At 42.4% G+C, this 23,112-nt stretch overlaps 1 protein-coding gene across 1 annotated transcript in view; it reads left to right on the forward strand.

Annotated features, from left to right (window-relative positions):
- The first annotated feature begins 663 nt into the window (after positions 1-663).
- LOC124595542 (lactosylceramide 4-alpha-galactosyltransferase-like) overlaps positions 664-23,112 on the forward strand; it is a 119,931-nt gene continuing 97,482 nt past the window's right edge. The window contains exon 1 of the mRNA XM_047134321.1: positions 664-881. The gene's annotated coding sequence lies outside the window, so the exon portion shown is untranslated. The remainder of the gene's footprint in view (positions 882-23,112) is intronic.

The raw sequence follows: 23,112 nt of genomic DNA on the forward strand, positions 1-23,112 counted from the left end.
TAAACTGTCTTTTTTTAAAATGATTGATCCCCAAAAATTGAACGAATCGATTCTAGGCATTGTTGTAGGGTTAGGACTTTACGAAAATCTTTAAAAAAAATCATCCAACGAAAATTTTCATGTGACATTTTCATTTTCTCACAACACAGTTTCCTTTTACCCTCAGTGTGAATAAAATACTCGGTCACTTTCTGAACTGTCATTGTGTTAACAGCAACAAACGACAAATTTTAAAACAGAAGTGAAGTCAGATCCCAAAATCTCCATCTAGTTGTTTATAAAAATTGGGAAGGCAGCCCGTCCAGAAGTAGAAGAGAGTACTTGGAAAAGTGTACTTGCTGTTCGTATTTCCTCAAGAAAGGATCAGAGTGGTGAAAGTGGAGAGTTGGAATATTGTACTGCAAAGAACGTCCAACATATTTCTTCCCACAGTGAGTAAAATATTTGCAGACTGCCACAAAATTGAGATTTGTTAGTTTCTTCCCACAACAATTACGAGCAATGAGGATGGTGATGTTGCAGACTAAGTGAATAGGAAAGAACGGGATATCTTCAAAGCGGGAAGCGACAGCTGCTCATATCACCGACGTCTGTTCCCGTGGGTTTATCGCTCTTCTGTTGATACAGTGCTCTGCGAGTTCCCCCTCTTTCAGTGCCGCACGCACCAGGCGCACGCAATATTGCTTTCCGTATGGTTCCCAAAAACAAGCAAGCTTATGCGTTGCATTTAACCCATTTAGTCTTCTTGCTGCAAAGAAGCTTCATGACACATTTCTGACAATGAGCCATTTTGAAGGTTTTTAATTGTGAAGACATCTTTTCAGTAAGTGGTTTAGAAGAGCGCACTTCCCATGCACTATATTCGGAACATGCAGTTACAGGTATGTAAAAGCAGATTTGCCTTTTATTTGCAATTTATACTGCTTTAAGTCCTTTGAGATCAGCAATACAGTTCTTTTGTTTACAGCGTTTTAAAGTTTGTTACTTGGTTGCTTGCTGATTACAAGTGCAGTTGCATGAACAAATAGCTTTCGTTCCTGTGATGTGTCTAGAAAGTTGTTGAATTCTAAAAATATAAACTTTACTTTATTTTCATTCTGCCTGAAATGCTTAGTAAGTGATACGAAGAATGTCAACCTCCTTAAGAACTCTTGCCCGCATCTCGTGGTCGTGCGGTAGCGTTCTCGCTTCCCACGCCCGGGTTCCCGGGTTCGATTCCCGGCGGGGTCAGGGATTTTCTCTGCCTCGTGATGGCTGGGTGTTGTGTGCTGTCCTTAGGTTAGTTAGGTTTAAGTAGTTCTAAGTTCTAGGGGACTTATGACCTCAGCAGTTGAGTCCCATAGTGCTCAGAGCCATTTGAACCATTCCTTAAGAACTCGATTCTTTGATCAAGTGTGTGTAGATACATATGTCACGGCAGGTACTTAAATCGGTTCGAAATACTGATACGCCTAATGCTGTGCTTCCTTGTTTTCAACAGCTTTGTTGTTTCCACTGTTATGTACAGTATTACGATGACCGATCCATTCGGTCTTGTTCAGGTGTTGCGAACCGTCATGCGTTCTCGCTGCCTGGACTCCAATCAGACTGTGCAGTGTCGTTGGTTTGTTTGCAGCCGTGTTCGATTCCCGACACCCACTACGGCCGTCAATGCTGTTTTGGTTTTCGGAGACCACAATGATATTGCATCAAACGTACATTGTCCCAGGGTTTTCCAGTTCTGGTGGATGAAATAGCTGGTGAGATCGTAATAAATTGAGTGCCTAATCCCCAAAATTTGTTTAAATTAAAACCTCCTTCTCAGTTTATTAGGTTAACCGACACCTTTATTTTGATAGACTCCTTTATTACGTTGTCCCAGAAACCTTCCGTTGCACCATGCTAACGACCATGTCGTGTTTCATTTCATGATTATATTCTTGACAGCGCATGATAACTGATTTGCTTGGTTGTTTTAGTAATGAGCGTCGCTGATGTTCTTTGACCTTCTGCTAGGCTGCTCTAACAGTATACCCCCACTTAAGACATGTCACATCCGCATGAAATGTGGTACGCACCTGGTTTTTGGAGACCTAAATCGCCATCATCATTACAAAGAAGACTGTTTATATTGACTGCAGCGAAATACCCGTGGTTCGCATTTCTTTTGGTGTCTACAGATCTTCCCCTAGGCTGGCCCAATTTCCGGACCGATTGGTAAACTCATTCGGAAACGCTTGCGCGCAAAATTCAAATTTCGCCTAGCGACAGCTTTTCGTAGGTAGTTGGAACAAGGCATCGTCCAGCGTCATGGTAAAACTCGAAATGTGGAATATTTTGCGCTCGTGATGATGGCTTCATAGAAGAGTGGATAAATTCCTCTGTAAGAATCTATATAAATTCTGCTGACACCGATTGTGTTACATTCTGCTTACTCCATTCGTCCACAAGATCGAGAAGACTGTAAATAGCGGAGTTGTGTTGCTTGGCTTTCGAAAAGCCTTTGATACGGCTCTGCATCGTCGCAAGGTTATGAATATCGAAACATTTTCGTGACTGAATCGAAACTTCTATCGAAAAGAGCAATAAACGTCGTTTGTAGTGGGAAGACAATGTCAGAGGCAAGTAGCAACTGGTTTGGTTCACTTAAAGAAGTCTGACAGGCCGTTACTCTTACTAACTGAAGAGATAACTTATCACATAAGATAAAATCCGAATATGCTGTGGACAGAGTAAGGCAATTCAATCTGTAGTATAAATCCATAAATCTTCGTAACTCTTAAGATACAATGCGTCTGGTGAAATTACTGTAAACCAGAATCTAGAAGAAATAGTGTCTACCAGTAACATTGATCAGTAGTGTCTACCAGTAACACTGATCAGCAAAATAGGATGAGTAAACTCACCGTGAGTTACACAGCGCTGTCCTGATTTTGAATCGCATTTTTTGCTTAATCACATATAGTTTTGTAATCATTCTTCAATTTGCGGTGCTGGATTTGAGCAGTTGAGACGGTGCGACACCCTCTACTATCTGTGCTGTCAAAGCGAACACCTATCGCTTACGTAGATAAAACTTATCTCGTTCACCCTCTTGTCTTAAATACTTCCATCTCACTGGCAGTTTCAGTTTGTCTGTTGAGCGTGACACATCCGACACTTTGTCCTTATGATTGATTTTGGTAGTGTTGCGAAATATGATGTCTTAAGAAAAGGTGGTGAGTACTTGCTACAATGTGCATGAGCGTTGTTTTGTTTAACCAGGCAACTATATGCATCCCAAAAATAGTATTGTTATAGCTATAGAGTATATTAATGACTGTACTATAATTTTCATTAATCAGATATGGGAGACAAGCTACGGAATATAGTTGCATATATGCATAATTTCCCTGCATTATCGTATAGAATAGCGTGTAGACGTGAAATGAGCGTCAATTCCGTAATATATATATGTATAAGAACGGTGTAGACTGGGTACATATTAACAATTTCATTTCATATATATATAATATCACGGAAGTGTTTAAATTATACAAACAACTGTTGCTACTTACGTGGTTTCTCTAGCATCCTGATCACAGCATTGTTCGATCACGTCAAGAATATGTAATTTGTACTAACTGTGGTTTGGATGTAAAGTCGATGATAAAGATACAGTTGGGGTATCGTATCGTGTTCTACAGGGTTATGAAATTCGTTATAAACAAAGAAGAAAAGTTGTGATTTCCTTTCCAGTGGTTGAATGGGAGTGAAACGATAGTTACAACTGATGTTTTTGTTGTTTACATAAATTGATACTACAGAAAAGAAGTGAATAGTTAATGTATACTCTACCTTATAGTCACCCCCTCATAATAACATATTTCCAGTCACGACGAGCTAATTCGCTGGGAAATGGAAAGTGCTGTACACATTGTAAGTGGCATCTTACAACGTCCTTTTGATCTTGACTGTGTCCACGAAATATGCAGTAGCGAACCACAGCTACTTTCACCGTCGTGACCAAACTATCTTCTCAGAGATGTGTCCCTCTCAAAAGACAAACCAAAACTTGTAGCTTCCCAATATAATGTCAAACTTGCTCCGCAACACCACATCATAAAGCGCCTACGACAGCATAAACATTGCGTTGGGAGTAATTTGTGATTAATTTCCGCCAGTTGAGCGTTTGTCGTGTCGGTGAAAACGCAAAATGCAGAGCTTTTTTAGTAAATTCTCCTGGTCAGACCCATGTACAGGGTGTTTCAAAAATGACCGGTATATTTGAAACGCCAATAAAAACTAAACGAGCAGCGATAGAAATACACCGTTTGTTGCAATATGCTTGGGACAACAGTACATTTTCAGGCAGACAAACTTTCGAAATTACAGTAGTTACAATTTTCAACAACAGATGGCGCTGCGGTCTGGGAAACTCTATAGTACGATATTTTCCACATATCCACCATGCGTAGCAATAATATGGCGTAGTCTCTGAATGAAATTACCCGAAACCTTTGACAACGTGTCTGGCGGAATGGCTTCACATGCAGATGAGATGTACTGCTTCAGCTGTTCAATTGTTTCTGGATTCTGGCGGTACACCTGGTCTTTCAAGTGTCCCCACAGAAAGAAGTCACAGGGGTTCATGTCTGGCGAATAGGGAGGCCAATCCACGCCGCCTCCTGTATGTTTCGGATAGCCCAAAGCAATCACACGATCATCGAAATATTCATTCAGGAAATTAAAGACGTCGGCCGTGCGACGTGGCCGGGCACCATCTTGCATAAACCACGAGGTGTTCGCAGTGTCGTCTAAGGCAGTTTGTACCGCCACAAATTCACGAAGAATGTCCAGATAGCGTGATGCAGTAATCGTTTCGGATCTGAAACACGGGCCAATGATTCCTTTGGAAGAAATGGCGGCCCAGACCAGTACTTTTTGAGGATGCAGGGACGATGGGACTGCAACATGGGGCTTTTCGGTTCCCCATATGCGCCAGTTCTGTTTAATGACGAAGCCGTCCAGGTAAAAATAAGCTTCGTCAGTAAAGCAAATGCTGCCCACATGCATATCGCCGTCATCAATCCTGTGCACTATATCGTTAGCGAATGTCTCTCGTGCAGCAATGGTAGCGGCGCTGAGGGGTTGCCGCGTTTGAATTTTGTACGGATAGAGGTGTAAACTCTGGCGCACGAGACGATATGTGGACGTTGGCGTCATTTGGACCGCAGCTGCAACACGGCAAACGGAAACCCGAGGCCGCTGTCGGATCACCTGCTGCACTAGCTGCGCGTTGCCCTCTGTGGTTGCCGTACGCGGTCGCCCTACCTTTCCAGCACGTTCATCCGTCACGTACCCAGTCCGTTGAAATTTTTCAAACAGATCCTTTATTGTATCGCTTTTCGGTCCTTTGGTTACATTAAACCTCCGTTGAAAACTTCGTCTTGTTGCAACAACACTGTGTTCTAGGCGGTGGAATTCCAACACCAGAAAAATCCTCTGTTCTAAGGAATAAACCATGTTGTCTACAGCACACTTGCACATTGTGAACAGCACACGCTTACAGCAGAAAGACGACGTACAGAATGGCGCACCCACAGACTGCATTGTCTTCTATATCTTTCACATCACTTGCAGCGCCATCTGTTGTTGAAAATTGTAACTACTGTAATTTCGAAAGTTTGTCCGCCTGAAAATGTACTGTTGTCCCAAGCATATTGCAACAAACGGTGTATTTCTATCGCTGCTCGTTTAGTTTTTATTGCCGTTTCAAATATACCGGTCATTTTTGAAACACCCTGTATCATTTGCACGATAAATCTTAATGATGTGGAACGAGTCATTTTACTTACACATCACATTTAATTTGTAAATATGTCTACTTGCTGAACATTTAAAGTTGTTGGACAGAAATTCTTATACAGAATAGGAGTTGTCAAGGAGAAACTTGTTCATTGTGTTTTCAAATTTTTCTTTGCTGTCTGTCAGGCATTTTACATCAGTGGGTAAGTGATCAGAAATTTTAGCTGCAGCATTGTGCACCAATTTTTCTGCTAAAGATAACCTTAATGCGGAGTGATGAAGGTCACTTCTTCTGGTATTGCAATTACGTACATCATTGTTCCTTTTCAATCACAGTGGATTATTTACAGTAAACTTCATTGGGGAATAAAATACTTTGAAGCAGTACTCAAAATGCCTAACTCATGCAAGATGATCATGGGTGACACCACATATTGCCCTTACAGCACGCTTTTGCGCGGTGAAGTTACTGCAGAACATTATTCCATATCACATTACTGCCATCTTACTGATTTGTCTCTCCCTAAGATTTACGGTAACTCTAAGTGCAAATTTGGCTGATTTAAGTTGTTTTAGGAGCTCAAAAATGATTTTTTCCAGTTTAAGTTTTCATCAGTAGGGACGCATAAAATTTGTGATTTTCTCACCATGTGTTACGCTTATTATTGCTGAAGTACCTCTAGACGTGCAGAACAGAATATATTGTGATCTTTAAAACTGAGAGTCAGACCGTTTGCTGAAAACCATTCAATTACACTTTTAAGAAGACTGCTTACCATTTCTTCTGTTGCTGAATATACGGTTACTTGCAATACTAATGTCATCTGCAAAAAGGACTAATCGTACTTGTTGAATATTATATATTATGTATGTTTACATGTACGTGGAACAATTGTGGACATAAGTCTGAACCTTGGGGAACGCCATACGTGATTACTCCCTTCAGTTTCCTAGTTCCTGTTTAACAAAAACAACATAAACATCTGCAGAAGATAAAGCGAGATCCAATAAACGGGATGAACCAAATAAAGTTCTTCTTCCTCCAGTCTACATAAAGTTGAATTTGACTACATAATTCCTAAAAAGGAATACTAAGACATACAGACGCAACAGTATTCCAGCACCTCACGAGTATCTTTCCAACAATTTCCACTGCCAAGATACCAATGGGGCGAGATGCACGAGAGGTATTGCTTGGGAAAAAGTTCGAAGAAAATTTGGAGGACTCAGAAGTATGAGTATGGGAAAGCTACAAGTGGGTCATTTGAACTTTCGGGGAAAACGAAGTCTTCTTGTCACGAAGAAGACATTGAGGAATTACTGGCTGCATACAGTGAAGTGGGCTGTTAAGATATCACTCGTTGCACTACTTCCCAAACGATATTACGATCTTGAGTGAAGGAATGTCCACTTGGATATTGATTTCATGGAAAAGCGTTCCCAGGATTTTTTAACAAGTCCACAATGGCTGTCTACAGCTGAATTCTCTATCCTGACAGCTCAACAATAGTGCATGAGCGGCGGGTATCTGCCAAACAGTTTGAGTTTTTAGATCTGTCTACATATATAGATAAGTATTTGTCTTCAGTGTTTATGTTATGTTGTTATCTACATCGGTTGTATACACCGCAGGCCACTGTGCAGTTGATAGTGGAGGATACCCCTTACCAGTATTAGCGATTTCTGTCCTATTTCGTTCGCGTATAGAAAGAGGGAAAAATACCACGGCTATGCATCCTCTGTAATCTCTCTTATCTTAGCCGCATGCTCCACACGTGAGATAAACGATAGTGGCAGCGGAATGGTCACGCACTGTTCCTTGATTACAGATTCACTAAATTTACGCAACAAGGTATCGCGAGAATACATCCGTTTTCTTTCTTTCAAGGTCTCCAATTTGAGTTCCCCAAGCATTTTAGTTGCACTTTCGTGCGGAAAAGGGTACCCTGTTACGATCCTAGCAACTCGTGTGTAAATTTCATTAGATGTCTGTTGCTATACCTGATTGATAAGGCTCCAAGCGTTTGAACAACGCTCTAGAATTGTTCAGACTGACATCTAGTATGCGATTTCCTTCGCAGATACGCTGCGTCTTCCCAGAATCTTTCCGCCGAGTCTGAATTTTCAATTCGCTTCAATGATAGTGATTTTACGTGATTACCCCTTTTCATATCGCTTCTTTACCTGCTTTTACCAAATGACGTACTCAGAACTGGGTACTACCAAATTCTGTTTCCTTTTTTATAGGCATAGGATATAAAATGCAGACTGGCAATGAAAAGGAAAGCGTTTCTGAAGAAGAGAAATTTGTTAACATCGAGTATAGATTTAAGTGTCAGGAAGTCGTTTCTGAAAGTATTTGTATGGAGTGTAGCCATGTATGGAAGTGAAACATGGACGATAAATAGTTTAGACAAGAAGAGAATAGAAGCTTTCGAAATGTGGTGCTACAGAAGAATGCTGAAGATTAGGTGGGTAGATCACATAACTAATGAGGAGGTGTTGAATAGGATTGGTGAGAAGAGAAGTTTGTGGCACAACTTGACTAGAAGAAGGGATCGGTTGGTAGGACATGTTCTGAGGCATCAAGGGATCACCAATTTAGTATTGGAGGGCGGCGTGGAGGGTAAAAATCGTAGAGAAGAATACACCAAGCAGATTCAGAAGGATGTAGGTTGCAGTAGGTACTGGGAGATGAAGAAGCTTGCACAGGATAGAGTAGCATGGAGAGCTGCATCAAACCAGTCTCAGGACTGAAGATCACAACAGCAACAACAACATCTTTTATTGATCCACAAAAGGGGTTGCTGAACAACTCTGGGCTGGAGAGATAGCCAATGTGCACTCGGTATGTCTCCCTGGGGGCCTCATCCGAGATGTGGAGGCGGCCTTGCCTGCGGAGATCGAGAATGCAGGGTGCAGTAGTCTGCAAGTTGTGGCTCACGACGGAACCAACGATGACTATTGCATGGGTTCTGAGGCAATCCTCAGTTCGTACAGGCGGCTGCTGGCCTCGTGCGCGGGCTGCAAGTAGAGCTCGCAATTTGCAGCTTGTTCCCAGATATGATCGGGGTCCTTTGGTTTGGAGCGAGTGGAGGGTCTCAACCAAAGGCTTCGTCGACTCTGTGGTGGTCTTGGATGTAGATTTCTAGACTTGCGTTATCGTATGGGGAATTATAGGACTCCCCTTGATAGGTCATGGAAGCACTACACAAGCCAAGCAGGTACTCGGGTTGCAGAACGTTGCAGAGTACTTGTGGAGTGCACATGAGTGTTTTTAAGGCTAGGCAGTAGGTTGAGGTGCTCTGATGAACACACGCCAGTCGATATGCAGCAAGGGAAGTCAAACGGCGTTCAGAATAAAGACCCTTCGACTATCATAATTTTACCTTTAACAGTGCAAGTAATCGTAAAGTTCCCGAATGGATGAAACCAGAAGTGGAAAGCTCGGAGATATTTAGCGACTCGTGGAACGTATATTGGGAAGACCGATTGGACACCATAGGAGGGGGAATGTTCACCGCAATAGTGAGGCCAAAGTTGAGTGTGACAGTGAAGTTACCTGATCGCGTATAACAGATGTAGGTGAAACCAGGTTAATTGTTGGATGTTGTTATTAGTCACGTGATTCTGCTGTGACAGTTCTACAGCCATTCAATGAAAGTCTAGGATCAATAGCGCATAAATACTCAGATCATGCAATTCTAGTTGGAGGCGACTTTAACCTATCGAGTATACTCTGGGATGTCTGTGGATTCATTGCGGGTGGTACAGACAGACAATCACTCGAAATACTTTTGAACACATTTTCTGAGAACTATCTCGAGCAGCTAGCTCGGCAGCCCACGCGCACTGGAAATGTATTACAACTTGCCGCTACAAATAGGCCGGACCCTATCGACAATGTCAGCATAGAAACGGGGATTAGCGATGTCGAGGTCTGTATAACAACCATGATTACGAAAGTTAATAAATCAGTCAAGAAGGTTAGAGTGTTTCCAGTGAGGCGTGAAGATAAGCAGTTATTAGTGTCACACTTAGGCGGTGAATTGGCATCATTTAGTCCCAGTGAGATGGATGTAGAGGAATTATGAATAAAGTTTGAGCAAAAATCATGATCTGGAGAGTTATAGGCCTAGTAAGTGGATAAAGGACGGAAAAGAACCACCATGGTTTAATAACGATATTAGGAAGATTGGACTCTCGATTCAAAAGGGAACGCGCAAATAACAAGCGACGGTTATTAGATATTCAGGCGTCTGTGAAAAGATACGCGCGAAGCATACAACGGCTACCACCGCCACACCTTAGCAAAAGATCTGGCAAGAGAACCCGAGGAAATTCTGGTCTTATGTAAAATCGCTAAACGGGTCTAAGGCTTCTATTCAGTCCCATGTTGAACAGTCTGGTATGGCAGTTGAAGATACCAAAACAAAAGTCGCAGTTTTAAATTTCACATTCAAGAAATCGTTCACACAGGAGAATCGTACAAGCATACCATCATTTGACCATTGGACAGACTCCCGTATCGACGACATAGTAATAAGCATCCCTGGCGTAGAGAAACAACTGAAAGGTTTGAAATTAAATAAATTACCAGGTCCAGATGGAACTCCAGTTCAATTTTACAAAGAGTACTCTACGGCATGAATCCCTCGCCCAGCACAAAGTCCCAAACGACTGGAAAAAGGAGCAGGTAATTCCAATACAAGAAGGGTAAACGATCGGCCCAGCAAAATTACAGACCAATATCCATAACTTCTGTTAGCTGCAGAATTCTTGAACATATTCTCCGTTCGAATATAATAAATTTTCTTGAGACTGAGAAGTTTATGTCCACGCTCATGCGAAACTCATCCTGCTCTTTTCTCACATGACATGCTGCGAACTATGAATGAAGGGCCACAGACATATTCCAAATTTCTAGGTTTTCGGAAAACATTTGACACCGTGCCCCACTGCAGGATGTTAACTAGGGTACGAGCATGTGGAATAAGTTCACAGGTATGTGAGTGGCTCGAAGACTTCTTAAATAATAGAATCCTTTATGTAGGGGAAGTGTGACAGGACCGCTGTTATGTATTTAATGATTTGGCGGACAGGGTCGGCAGCAATCTGCGGCAATTTGCAGATGCCGTGGTCTACGGAAACGTATCGAAGTTGAGTGACTGAAGGAAGATACAAGACGACTTAGACAAAAAGTTGGTGTGAGGAATGGCAGCTAGCGCTAAGTGTGGAAACATACAAGTCAATGCGGATGAGTAGGAAGATCAAACCTGCAGTGTTCGGATACAATATTACTTGTGTCCTGCTTGAAACCATGAAGTCGTTTAAATATCTGGGTAATTCGTTGCAAAGCGATATGAAATTGAACGAGCACGTGAGAACTGTTGCAGGGAAGGCGAATGGTCGACTTTAGCTTACTGAGAGAATTTTAGGAAAGAGTGGTTCACCTGTAAAGGAGACTACATGTAAGATGCTGGCGCGGCCTGTTCTTGAATACTGCTCGAGTGTTTGGGATCCGTAACAGGTCGGATTGAAGGAAGACATCGAAGCACTTCAGAGGCGGGCTGCTAGATTTGCTGCTGCTAAGTTTGGACAACCTGTAAGTGTTACGGAGATGCTTCAGGAGCTCAAATGGGAATCTCTGGAGGGAAGGCGACGTTCTTTTTGAGAAACACTACTGAGAAAATTTAGAGAATCGGCGTTTGAAGCTGACTGCCGCCAACATACATTGCACGTAAGGACCACGAAGATATGCTATAAGAAAGTAGAGCTCATATGAAGGCATACAGACAGTCGTTTTCCCCTCACTCTACTTGTGAGTCGAACAGGAAAGGAAATGACTAGTACTGGTACAGAGTAACCACCGCCACGCACAGTATGGTGGCTTGCGGAGTATTTATGTAGGTGTAGATGTAGAACATGAGTATCATCTCAAATAGGTATCCCACTTACACAATAGCTGGTTCTTACTTCAGTCTGCCCTCAATATGATCGTAAAAATGTGTTTTTTTTTAAAGTCGGTGGTATGTGTAAAACATCGTCAGAAACTGCACTAAATGTTTTCTCCGAAAATTATTTTAAGCAACTAGTACAAGAGTAAACTCGACGTGTGATCTCTTAGCCGGCTGGAGTGGCCGAGCGGTTCTAGGTGCTACAGTCTTGAACCGCAGGTTCGAATCCTGCCTTGAGCATGGATGTGTGTGATGTCCTTAGGTTAGTTAGGTTTAAGTAGTTCTAAGTTCTAGGGGACTGATGACCTCAGAAGTTAGGTCCCATAGTGCTCGGAGCCATTTGAACCATTTTTTTTTTTTTTTTTTTTTTGTGACCTCTTAGCAATATAATCCTGAGCAAATAGGGGAGTGTCGTAGGACCATTGCTGTTCACAATAAACATAAATGACCTTGTGGACGACAATGGAAGTTCACTGAGGCTTTTTGCGGATGATGCTGTGGTATATCGAGAGGTTGTAACAATGGAAAATTGTACTGAAATGCAGGTGGATCTGCAGCGAATTGACGCATGCTGCAGGGAATGGCAATTGAATCTCATTGTAGGCAAGTGCAATGTGCAGCGAATACAGAGAAAGAAAAATCCCTTATCATTTAGCTACAATATAGCAGGTCAGCAACTGGAAGCAGTTAATTCCATAAATTATCTGGGAGTACGCATTAGGAGTGATTTAAAATGGAATGATCGTATAAAGTTGATCGTCGGTAAAGCAGATGCCAGACACAGATTCATTGGAAGAATCCTAAGGAAATGCAATCCGAAAACAAAGGAAGTAGGATACAGTACGCTTGTTCGCCCACTGCTTGAATACTGCACAGCAGTGTGGGATCCGTACCAGATAACGTTGACAGAAGAGATAGAGAAGATCCAACGGAGAGCAGCGCGCTTCGTTACAGGATCATTTAGTAATCGCGAAAGCGTTACGGAGATGATAGATAAACTCCAGTGGAAGACTCTGCAGGAGAGACGCTCAGTAGCTCGGTACGGGCTTTTGTTGAAGTTTCGAGAACATACCTTCACCGAGGAGTCAAGCAGTATATTGCTCCCTCCTACGTATATCTCGCAAAGAGACCATGAGGATAAAATCAGAGAGATTAGAGCCCACACAGAGGCATACCGACAATCCTTCTTTCCACGAACAATACGAGACTGGAATAGAAGGGAGAATCGGCAGAGGTACTCCAAGTACCCTCCGCCACACCCCGTCAGCTAGCTTGCGGAGTATGGATGTAGATGTAGATAGATGTAGAATCCGAGGAAACGTCGACATCGAAACGAAGGGAATCAGGGAGGCAGTCAACGTTTTTCCGTCGAGGCAGCATTATACTGTATGCCTATTGAGGTACCTATGATACACTAAAGTTGACTACTGTATTTGATGGCTTTCAGGAGGACAGAGAACCGTTCACATCTAAACTTATTTGCATCTGCATTAAAGGATAACAGAGAGTGGACCGGATGATCGATTGAGATGGAGCTGTAACGAGGTACAATTTAAGGGCTGACTGATGCATTCTAGAGAAGGAGAGCTTGCTGCAGGCCAATTTTTCCAGTGTTTTGTCCGGATGCATCAGTAGTTTGACATAGTCAGCTTTTCTGTATGTGGTTTAAAGCACTTTCTACTTGCGATCGTTAACGGTAAGCCTGTCGGTCATGAGAGGACTTCCATCTCATGTGTGATGAAACTTGACACATTCCTCTAAACGAACTTTGATTTATGCGCTGTACTCAATCCTCTCTTTCAAATCTTGGGTGTAAAATCGAGACTTCAGCGACATAATTAAGTTAGTGATAGGAGCTTGTGAGGCGCTGCAATCCCCATGTACTCATTTTCCCGACAGATGTGCTGTTTACGGTGTTAGTGACGGAATGACTTGTAATTTTCACATGTCGGACGCTGTTGCTATACGTTTATCTGTTTCCTTGTAGGAGGTATTTCCTGTTACTAACGATCATTTTATATGTATAGGCCTCATGCAGGCATCGTATAATTTCTAAACCGTGGTCAGATGTGAGCAGTGGACACTAAACATCGCCGGAAAGCTATATTTTGCTCATATCACGCAGAGCAAAAGTTTTACGGAAGATCGATAACATAGTTTATCATAGAGAAACCGGGACGAAGGATGTATGTCATGTGCTTGAAATATATTTCTCACAATGAAATATTAACAACGATACATTCTATGCGACTGTTAAGTCGGAAATAAAGGCGATCTAACATTATAGCCTGTTTTAAGTGCAGAACGTTGTAGCCTTAGAAGGGCGTGTGTTTTTGTTCTCTCTTACCAATACCTTCCAGGTGTCGATCCTAGACTCTATAACAAAACTTTAGAGTTGATAGATTGGTTGATTTACGTAAAATGCGTCGAACTCCATCTGTCTGGAGCTTCATCACGCATAAAAATCATTCGTTTCTTATGCTTCTTAACTGTCTGCTATTACATCACAGCACTTTGTTACTGTAAATCGATAAGGAGTGCAAAGCTTCTCGACATGGGTGCATCTCAAGATGGGTGAGGACTCAGAAAGCTCCATTCATTCACGAGATGTGGAGTGTAGCGGTCTTCTTCTGGTCGGTTGCAGATTGATTCACTAACGGTGCTGCAGGATGGGTTGTCAATGACAGTGTGAGGAGGGTCTTTCACTCTCTAATTATACCGTAAGACAGCGAGAATGCTATGTGGGTCCCATACACAGAAAGATAGATCGTAAATTAAACACTATGCTCGAGGTGATAGAAATATGTGGAACACTGTCTGGTATACTTTGATGAATTATATGTTCAAGAATTAACACTGAATGGACATACTGCATAGTCATTTATCCATGTTTGCAATGATACTCGCGAAGTGGAGAAGGGGTGGATTAGGTATAATACTGAAATTGGGGTAACATGCTGTCACATCATTGGCCAGTGTTGAAGTTACTGTAAAATTGCTAAAATTGTTCGTGCTGTCAACTGTGATGCTTATTATTAGAGTACATCGATGGTGTCTTTTACATCTGGTTACCACATAATGATTGACGTATAGCACTTGTTTGAATTGGGGAACGAGTTTTGGTGGATGGACAGCACCTTCTGGGGTAGATAGCACCAAAACATACATGTGTGCAATATGAGGGAACACGGAGCGATCAGCTATTCCATCAGTAATAGTGATGAGTCTAAATGTAGAGCTCTTGAATCACCTTGGGACTGTAGTTAGGAAACCTACGCCAAGGCCATAAAACACTTCCAATTTGCTTATGTTGTAACTGACTTTTATTTAAAATCAGCCGATATGTGGCATGTTATGCTATCTGCTGTAAGAATATGATTTACACCGTGCAATGTCTAGTTTCCTGCGAAAGGCCATGGATCAGAACTTCTTAATGTCAGTTTAGAACCTGGCACAGGCCTCGAAGTTGTGGCAGAAAGACGAAATGTTTGGCATTGTACATAATCGTGTTAGAAAACAGTGTTTGAAACGACTAAACAGGACCAGGGAGAGCGCCTCATGCGATTTAGTATGATTGAGTAGTGGTTGTAATCATTAAAGGAATTGTCAATAGGATCTAATACAGGTATGTGCATGAATGGAAAGACCCGATTCCAAATCATGGACATCATTTCTAGCGGAAAGCGTAACACTAGAGATCTGAGAAGCTTGTGTACATTTTTTTTTCTTATGACCTCAATCAGCACATCATCTACTACTACTGTTTGTGTTCCTTCTCAATCAGTCATCGCCTATAACTTAGTGGATATATCACAGAACTTCTGATATGGTATCGATACAGAATGTGCTACAAATACTGTAGAATTATCTAGCTGGGGCGGCCTTACGGAGTCGCAAAATCGCTTACATACCACGTTCCTTAGCCGAATCACTTTTAAAATGTGGTAATTTTATCACGAGGTTGCATTGTGGGATAAGTGTTGGTCTGATAATACACATTCCTATCATCACTGTCACGGTATTTGTCCAGAAAGAAACTACCTCATTCAGAGGTAATGTCGTACCTCTATTCGTAAAGTGGGTATAGCTTTTAACATGGATACTTGTGTGCACCTGTATAACCAAGATCGCTTGTGACAGCAACATCAGTAGTTGTTATGATAGTTTTTTTAACATCTGTCTGCTTACTTCTCAATTTCTGACACAGTGGTAGCACTCCCAAGAAAAACCTAAGAGACATGCCCACGCATCGTTGATTTTCGGTTAGTATTATTTGGCATCGTGTGGAATCACTTATTGGTCAAGTATTATACTTAGTAGCAGAGGGGGGGGGGGGGGGTGCATGATATGTACACATTTGGACATCAGGCTTATAATGTATGTGTTTGTATTCCAACATGTGTGAAGGAGATGACTATGTCTAGTCATAAGGAAGGTACAGATATTTCCATTTCCAGAGCCACAGCCTTCAGCAGGGTGTATTCCCGATACGTCGCTCATTGTCAAATGTCATTGAATTGAGACCGTGATCGCAACATTTAATTCTAAGTATAATGATAAAACATATATGTGACCAGTTTTCTAGAATGATTCCGTGTATGCATGGCCTGTGGCGGGAATGAATCACGTTTCCCATTAACGACAGCAGACGTCCAAATGCAGTGGCCAATTGGAGTGTAGGAATGTATCTGAGGTAACTTTGCCGTCGTCTAGACGACCGCATAGCGAACTAACACTTAGTATGTGCTGGGCGCGTTTCCTGATAAAATGGAAATTAGAGAAGATTGTGTATGGAGGTTCGTTTGTGCTGGACCGTTATCCCCTCACATGAAAATTGTTCGGTTGACTGCTTCTGCACATTTCGCGCCTCTGTATACTTGAGAAAAGATCGATAATGGTGTGTGCATCTAGCATGTGGAAGACAAGTTTACCTGTTCTCTAGACATGAGAAAGACCTTAGTTGGCTTGTAAATTATAGGGATGATTTGGTGTCTGTTACATCACTGACATCAGTATTCGAAAGTGGACATATCAGTTTTCTCTATTTGTTTTATTTACTCAGTGGTTTAGAGCAGGCTGCACCTCGCTGAAGTTTGAGGTTTGTAGAGAAATAATTTCCAGTCTATATCTCGGGAATTATATTGCGCTAGCAATCAGTAGGATGTTGTCAAGTAGTTGATGTCGAGAAGTACCGCGAAAATGGTATAATGTTATGGCGAACCATGCGAAAATATGTGTGTTCTTATAATCCCAGAGTCTGGAGATGTGTGTAGAAAAGCGAGAAAGCAAGGAAGCAGGTTTGGAGCAGAAACAGTAAAGTGTTTGTGCTGAGGGGAAACGATACTGAATTTGTAGAACAAATCTGAGAGCGACTTCGGTCTGCTGAGGGTGCTCTGATGTAAAATGGATGATTTTGTATAGTGGAGGATATGAAATGTATGTTTACTACATCAACACGGAACACAGTGATATATTGCTGGGTTGGAGATTTGTTTCACGCTCTAATATTCAAGCTACTGCCCTCAGTGGGAGAGCAGTGTAAAGTGTAATTGAGTAAGAGTCTTTCCGTATTTGACGATATGTATGGCACTTTGGGAGGTTTAGCTGTTGGTGCAATATGGTGATCAGTGTAAATTAGTTTATTGCCGCTGAATGTCATGTCTGTAAAAAGAAAGAAAAGGCTGACGGTGCTTCCATAGGTCTGAGGAGCATTGTGAGATATAGCCAGTGTGAGTGTAGGCATACATTAATTTGTTTGGGTGCTGTACAGATATAAAAGATAACTGCACTGTTTGTGTAAAATGTGCATATATTGTATTGTAGAGTTACTGTGGCTTACGTTGTGTAAAATGTGTCTATATTTCATTGTGAAGTGACTGTGGATCATGTTGTGGCATGAGTAGAGAAGATGACTGTGTGTCCTATCATGAGGGCCATATAGATTCAGCACATCGATAACCATGAGGGTATGAGAGAGATTTTTTATGTGGAAAATTATGTGGGCTATAGATAGAGATTCATTCCAGAAGCACAGTCGTCAAGAGCAGACATCATTCGGCGTCAGACTGTAGCAGCAATTGTAACATTTAATTGTAGTTACGCTGGAAAATATTCTTGTAAGTCTCATATGAATTTGATGATCTGTAGACAACTTTTTGGGTTTAACTGTCAATGCAAAATAAAGATCTGTGCAAAATAATTTTACCACCGAAAGTCCCGTCTGTAGAAAGAAAGAAAAGGTGGAGGTGCTTCGATACCAGCGGCATCAGTAATTCGGCAGGTAAATTCAATAAGAGCCAATCATAATGGTCGATTTTTTCATAAGACGGTATTTGTGCTTGGATATAAGACTCTCTACATAGAAGTGGGAATGTTTGCCTATGTTGAGAGCAGGAAGGGTAACACGTGATGAACTGAGTTATTATGCACTATTTTCGTAAACAGGTTCTATTAGGATAAGAATTTCCATGTATACAAGCCGAGACATCGGGAAAGCTCTTACGAAAGCGACCTTTAATTACTTCTGGGACACTCTACAATTCCTCAGATGTCAACTTGGTTCTTATTTTTCACAAACCAACCTGTGCTATTCTGTCATCAACGGTAAAGACAAGTGCTGCCTGGCGGTGTCTCGCACATGGGGGCTGCAGAAGCGCACCTTGGAGCTCTGTGACGTCAGTATAATAGTGACTGTATACTCGAAAATAGAGGCAACTTTCCCCTACATCCTGTGGCTGCTCGTGGCTGTGATGGTGCACGTGTCTGGTCGTGTCATCAAGGTGCCTAGGTGATCACATATTTTGAGAGGAATTTTTCAGGTACCAAGTATTAAAGGGATGTCGCTGCTCAATGCCTGAGGGCACCTGTGTGCAGTTTGACAGCTGATGGCTGCATCACTTCACGGGGGTTGCCACTAGCCTCCTGTGTGCTCTACTGGACAGGTGGTGGTGGACAGTGCTTGTGCGTGTTGATTTTGTGTCTCTTGCACTATTTTGCGAACAGGTCTGTAGGTTGTGCTATGCGTTACTTGGACAGTTTACGAGTTGATTTCATGTCTGCAGATCTGTGTACTAAATTATTTAGGAACAGTTTGCAAGCCTGTACTGAAATTATTTCGGTAAATTAGTTGTTTGTGTGTCTTCAGAGCGTTATTTAGGAGTAGTTTACAGGTCTGTGGTGTGCCCCCAGGCATGTCAGAGCATGTGTTTTGTATCAGTGTAATAATTATACTCCACCCGTAAATAAATTGTTCCAAAATAAATGAAGTACAGTCCTTCCTTACGCTATCCAGCATCTCAGGGCAGGCTGAGTCATTTTCGCGCCATTTTCCCCCTCCAGACCACCATCTTGGATTACATCACAGGAGGGATGACAGTACCCTCTGGTGTCAGTATTATGTGTACTAGGTCAGATGGGGTCTAAATCTCGTGGAGGAGACACTGCCTGCAAAATAAAAACTTACATCCAGCACAGGTCGAGTCCTTTTCCCACGAATCCTTAGGAAGAGGGAGCAGTTGGGTGATTTCGGTTAGTTCAAGTGTCCTTCCTTTCTCGCCATTTTCTTAGCCTAGTTGAGATACCTGAATTTATCTTTCTTTACCACCAAAATTCAAACTTGGCGCCAGTTCCTAGGAAGAGGTGGCGGTCAGGTGACTTAGGTAAGTGGAGATAGGCCAAGTGACCTATCTTCCTGAGATTTTCTTAGGTTAGTAGAGGTAACCTTGGTGTGATGCATTATCCTGTTGGAATTTGAACTTCCCGAAATTTTTCTGGGGGAGTGGCGGGGAGGGGGGGTGGCACTTTCCCGCCAAAAGCCGCCGTCTTGTATAACGGTAATTTGTGCTAGAACACAGGTTGCGCCAATACTCATGACGAATAATGGGATTAATGACCACAAGATCATTGCAACCAGACTGACCACCACAACATCCAAATCCACCAAAAGTAAATGCGAAATACATCTCTTTAAAAGAAGAGATAAAAAATAGCTTGACGCTTTCTCCAGGCAGTCTACGCCCCTTCCCAACTAACTATGTAATTGCAGACCAGATATGGGTTAAATTCGAGAAAATGTTATATGGAGCAATCAAGAGATTTATACCGGATAAATTAATGAAAGGTGATATTGATCCCCTATAGTACATGGAATAGGACAGAGCGGTATTGCAGAAGCAATGAAAAAAGCAACCCAAATTAAAAAGAAAACAAAATCTCCAAGAATGGTGCTGTTTCACTGAAGCTCGAAACATAGCGTGAATTTAACAATGGCATGCTTTTAATAGGTTCCATAACGAAATTCTGTCTCATGATCTGACAGAAATATCGAAAGAGATTGTGGTCTTACGTAAGGTATACCATCGGCAAGACACAATCAGTACTTTCACTGAACGATACCACCGGTAATATTACCGATGACAGTGTCACTGAAGCGGATCTATCAAGCTCAGATTATTAAGACGCACCACGAGAAAGTTATTCGAGTGGGACGGAAATGGGCAGCTGTTATGTACAAACAAACACGTGATTACAATTTTAGAAAAATTGGATGATTTCTCAAGGCAAACAGCTTCACAAATTGAGTAAGTTAATAACGCATTGGTCAACCTCTGGCTCTTATGCAAGCAGTTATTCGGCTTGGCATTGATTGATAGCGTTGTTGAATATCCTTGTGAGGTATATCGTGCCAAATATTGCCCATTTGGCGCGTTAGATTATCAAAATCCCAAAGTAATGCGCCAAACGTTATCAGTTGGAGAGAGATTGCGCGACCTTACTGGCCGAGGTAGGGTGTGGCAAGCACGACGGCAAGCAGGACAAACTTTTGCTGGGTGCGGGCTGGCATTGTCTCGATGAACCTTAAGCCCAGGATCGCTTGCCATGAAGGGTAACAAAACGGGACATACGAGGTGGAATACAAAATTTTCGGGAAAGCTGCTGCCATCTGGAAAGTAGGAGTAGTAGATCTTTGTACCTCTAGGTGGCGAGAGCTGCATCTCTCATGAGTCAGTGTGCGGAGTGTCATTCAGCCGGGAGGACGTGTTGCGTGTCCACAGTGATTTTCGTAATACTCTGTGTTTGGTGTGTGGCGGTTTTACAACGGCTCCAGACCTTCGTCAGATCGCATCTGATGATCCAGCCTTCTTGTCACGGGTTATCACCGAAGACGAGAGCTGGATTTATGGTTATGACCCAGAGGCAAAGCAACTATCGTCCCAGTGGAAGAGCCCGGGCTCTCCAAGACCCAAAAATGCGAGACAGGTGAAGAGCAAAGTGAAGAGCATGATCATCGTTTTCTTTGTTACCAAGGGAATTGTGCATAAATAATTCGTCCCTCCCAACCAAACTGTGAATTCCACGTACTAGTGTGACGTTTTGCGACGGCTCCGTGAAAATGCGCGGCGACGACGGCCCGAAATTTGCTGTCAAGGGGACTGGCTGCTGCATCATGACAACGTGCCCTCTAACACGTCCTTGCTCACCAGGACCTTTTTGGCACAAAATAACATGTCGGCTATACCCCACCCACCGTACTCGCCAGATTTGGCACATTGCGACTTCGCGCTATTCCCAAAACCGAAACTCAAGTTGAAAGGCCGTCGGTTCGACACTCTAGAGAGGATTGAAGAAGCATCGCTGGCAGTGATAAACATCCTCAAAGAACAGGACTTCCAGAAAACGTTTGGCCAGTGACAGAAGCGCTGAGTTCGGCGTGTACGTGCGATTGGGAACTACTTCGAGGGTGATGGTGACCATTAGTCCAAAGGTAAGGTTTCCAACAGATGGCAGCACCAGTCCCGAAAATTTTGGATAGCACCTCGTACACTATCATCGACGTACCGCTGTGCTGTACGGGCGCCCGCATGACAACCAAAGGGGTCATGTTATTAAAAAAAAAATGACACCCCAGACCATCTCTCCTGATTGTCAGGTCGTATGGTGCGCTGGAGTATCTCACAACTGTCTTAGGCGTCTCCAGACACGTCTTTGCTGGATATCTGGGCTCAGTACCAAGGGGACTCATCACTGAAGACCTACTCCAGTCAGTGAGATTCTACGTCGAAGATAAAACCTGCCCGCATATGGCGAGAGTGACTACTGCTTGTATTAGAGCTTTTCAAAACCTACCTTGGCCAGCAAGATCACCGGATGTCTCCCCAGCTGAGAATGTTTGGAGCCTTATGGGCAGGACCCTCCGATCATCTCAGGATTCTGACGATCTAAAGTGCCAGTTGGACAGAATTTGGCGCGATATCCTTCACGAGGACATCCAACAATTCTATCAATCAATACCAAACGGGATAATTGCTTGCCTGAGGACCAGAGGCGGCTAACACATTACTGACTTGTTTCGTTTGTGATGCTTTTTCTCTTGAAAATTTTCATCAAATTTTTCTGAAATTGTAGTCATTTGTTTGTGTGTACGTATCACAATACCTACTGGTTTCCGTCCCATTTGGAAAATTCATTCGTGATGCATGATTTTTTCCCTTCTTTCTTTCGTGAGATTGTATTCTGGAATTCGAATCAGGAACAGCTGCCAACATGAGTAAATTAAAAGTACGGTTCCTCGGGTAGCGAAGCAGCGTAAATCATTTAATGAAGGCCAGTTGTCCAGATAGCCAACAATTAGGTTCCTTTCGGAGTATGATGATACAATAGCCCCATACTTAGCAATTACAAACAGGAGCTATGTCGGCTAAGGATGCGTACTAGAAGACTGGAAATATGTACAGATTACACGAATTCTCAAGAAAGGAAGTAGGAGTAATCCGATGAATTACAGACTCATATCACAGACGTCGATCTGTAGTAGGTTTATGGAACATATCTTGAAGAAAACGATCTATTGACGCATAGTTACCACGGATTCACAAAATATCGTTGCTGTGAAACACAACTAGCTCTTTATTCGCACGAAGTAGTGAGTGCTGTTGAAAGGGGAGCTCAAATTGTTTCCACATTTCCAGATTTCCAGAGGGCTTTTGATACCGTTCCTCACAAGAGACTTCTAACCAAATTGCGAATCGATTCGTGATTTCCTGTCAGGAAGGTCACAGTACGTAGTAATAGACAGAAAATCATTGAGTAAGACAAGTGATATATGCGGCGTTCCCCTAGGAAGTGTTATAGGCCCTCTGTTGTTCCTAATCTACATAAACGATTTAAGGGACAATCTCAGGAGCCCTTTTAGATTATTTACAGATTACGTTGCCATTTACGGTATAGTAAAGTCACCAGAAGATCAAAAACAATTGTAAAATGAGTTAGTCAAAATATCTGGATGGTGGGAGAAGTGGCAGTTGTCTCCGAATAAGTAAAAGTGTGATATTACCCATATGACTTCGAAAAGGAATCCGTTAAATTTAGGAAACAAGATAAATCACACAAA

The sequence above is a fragment of the Schistocerca americana genome, chromosome 2, assembly GCF_021461395.2.
Source record: "Schistocerca americana isolate TAMUIC-IGC-003095 chromosome 2, iqSchAmer2.1, whole genome shotgun sequence".
In the NCBI taxonomy this organism is placed as follows: Eukaryota; Metazoa; Arthropoda; class Insecta; order Orthoptera; family Acrididae; genus Schistocerca; species Schistocerca americana.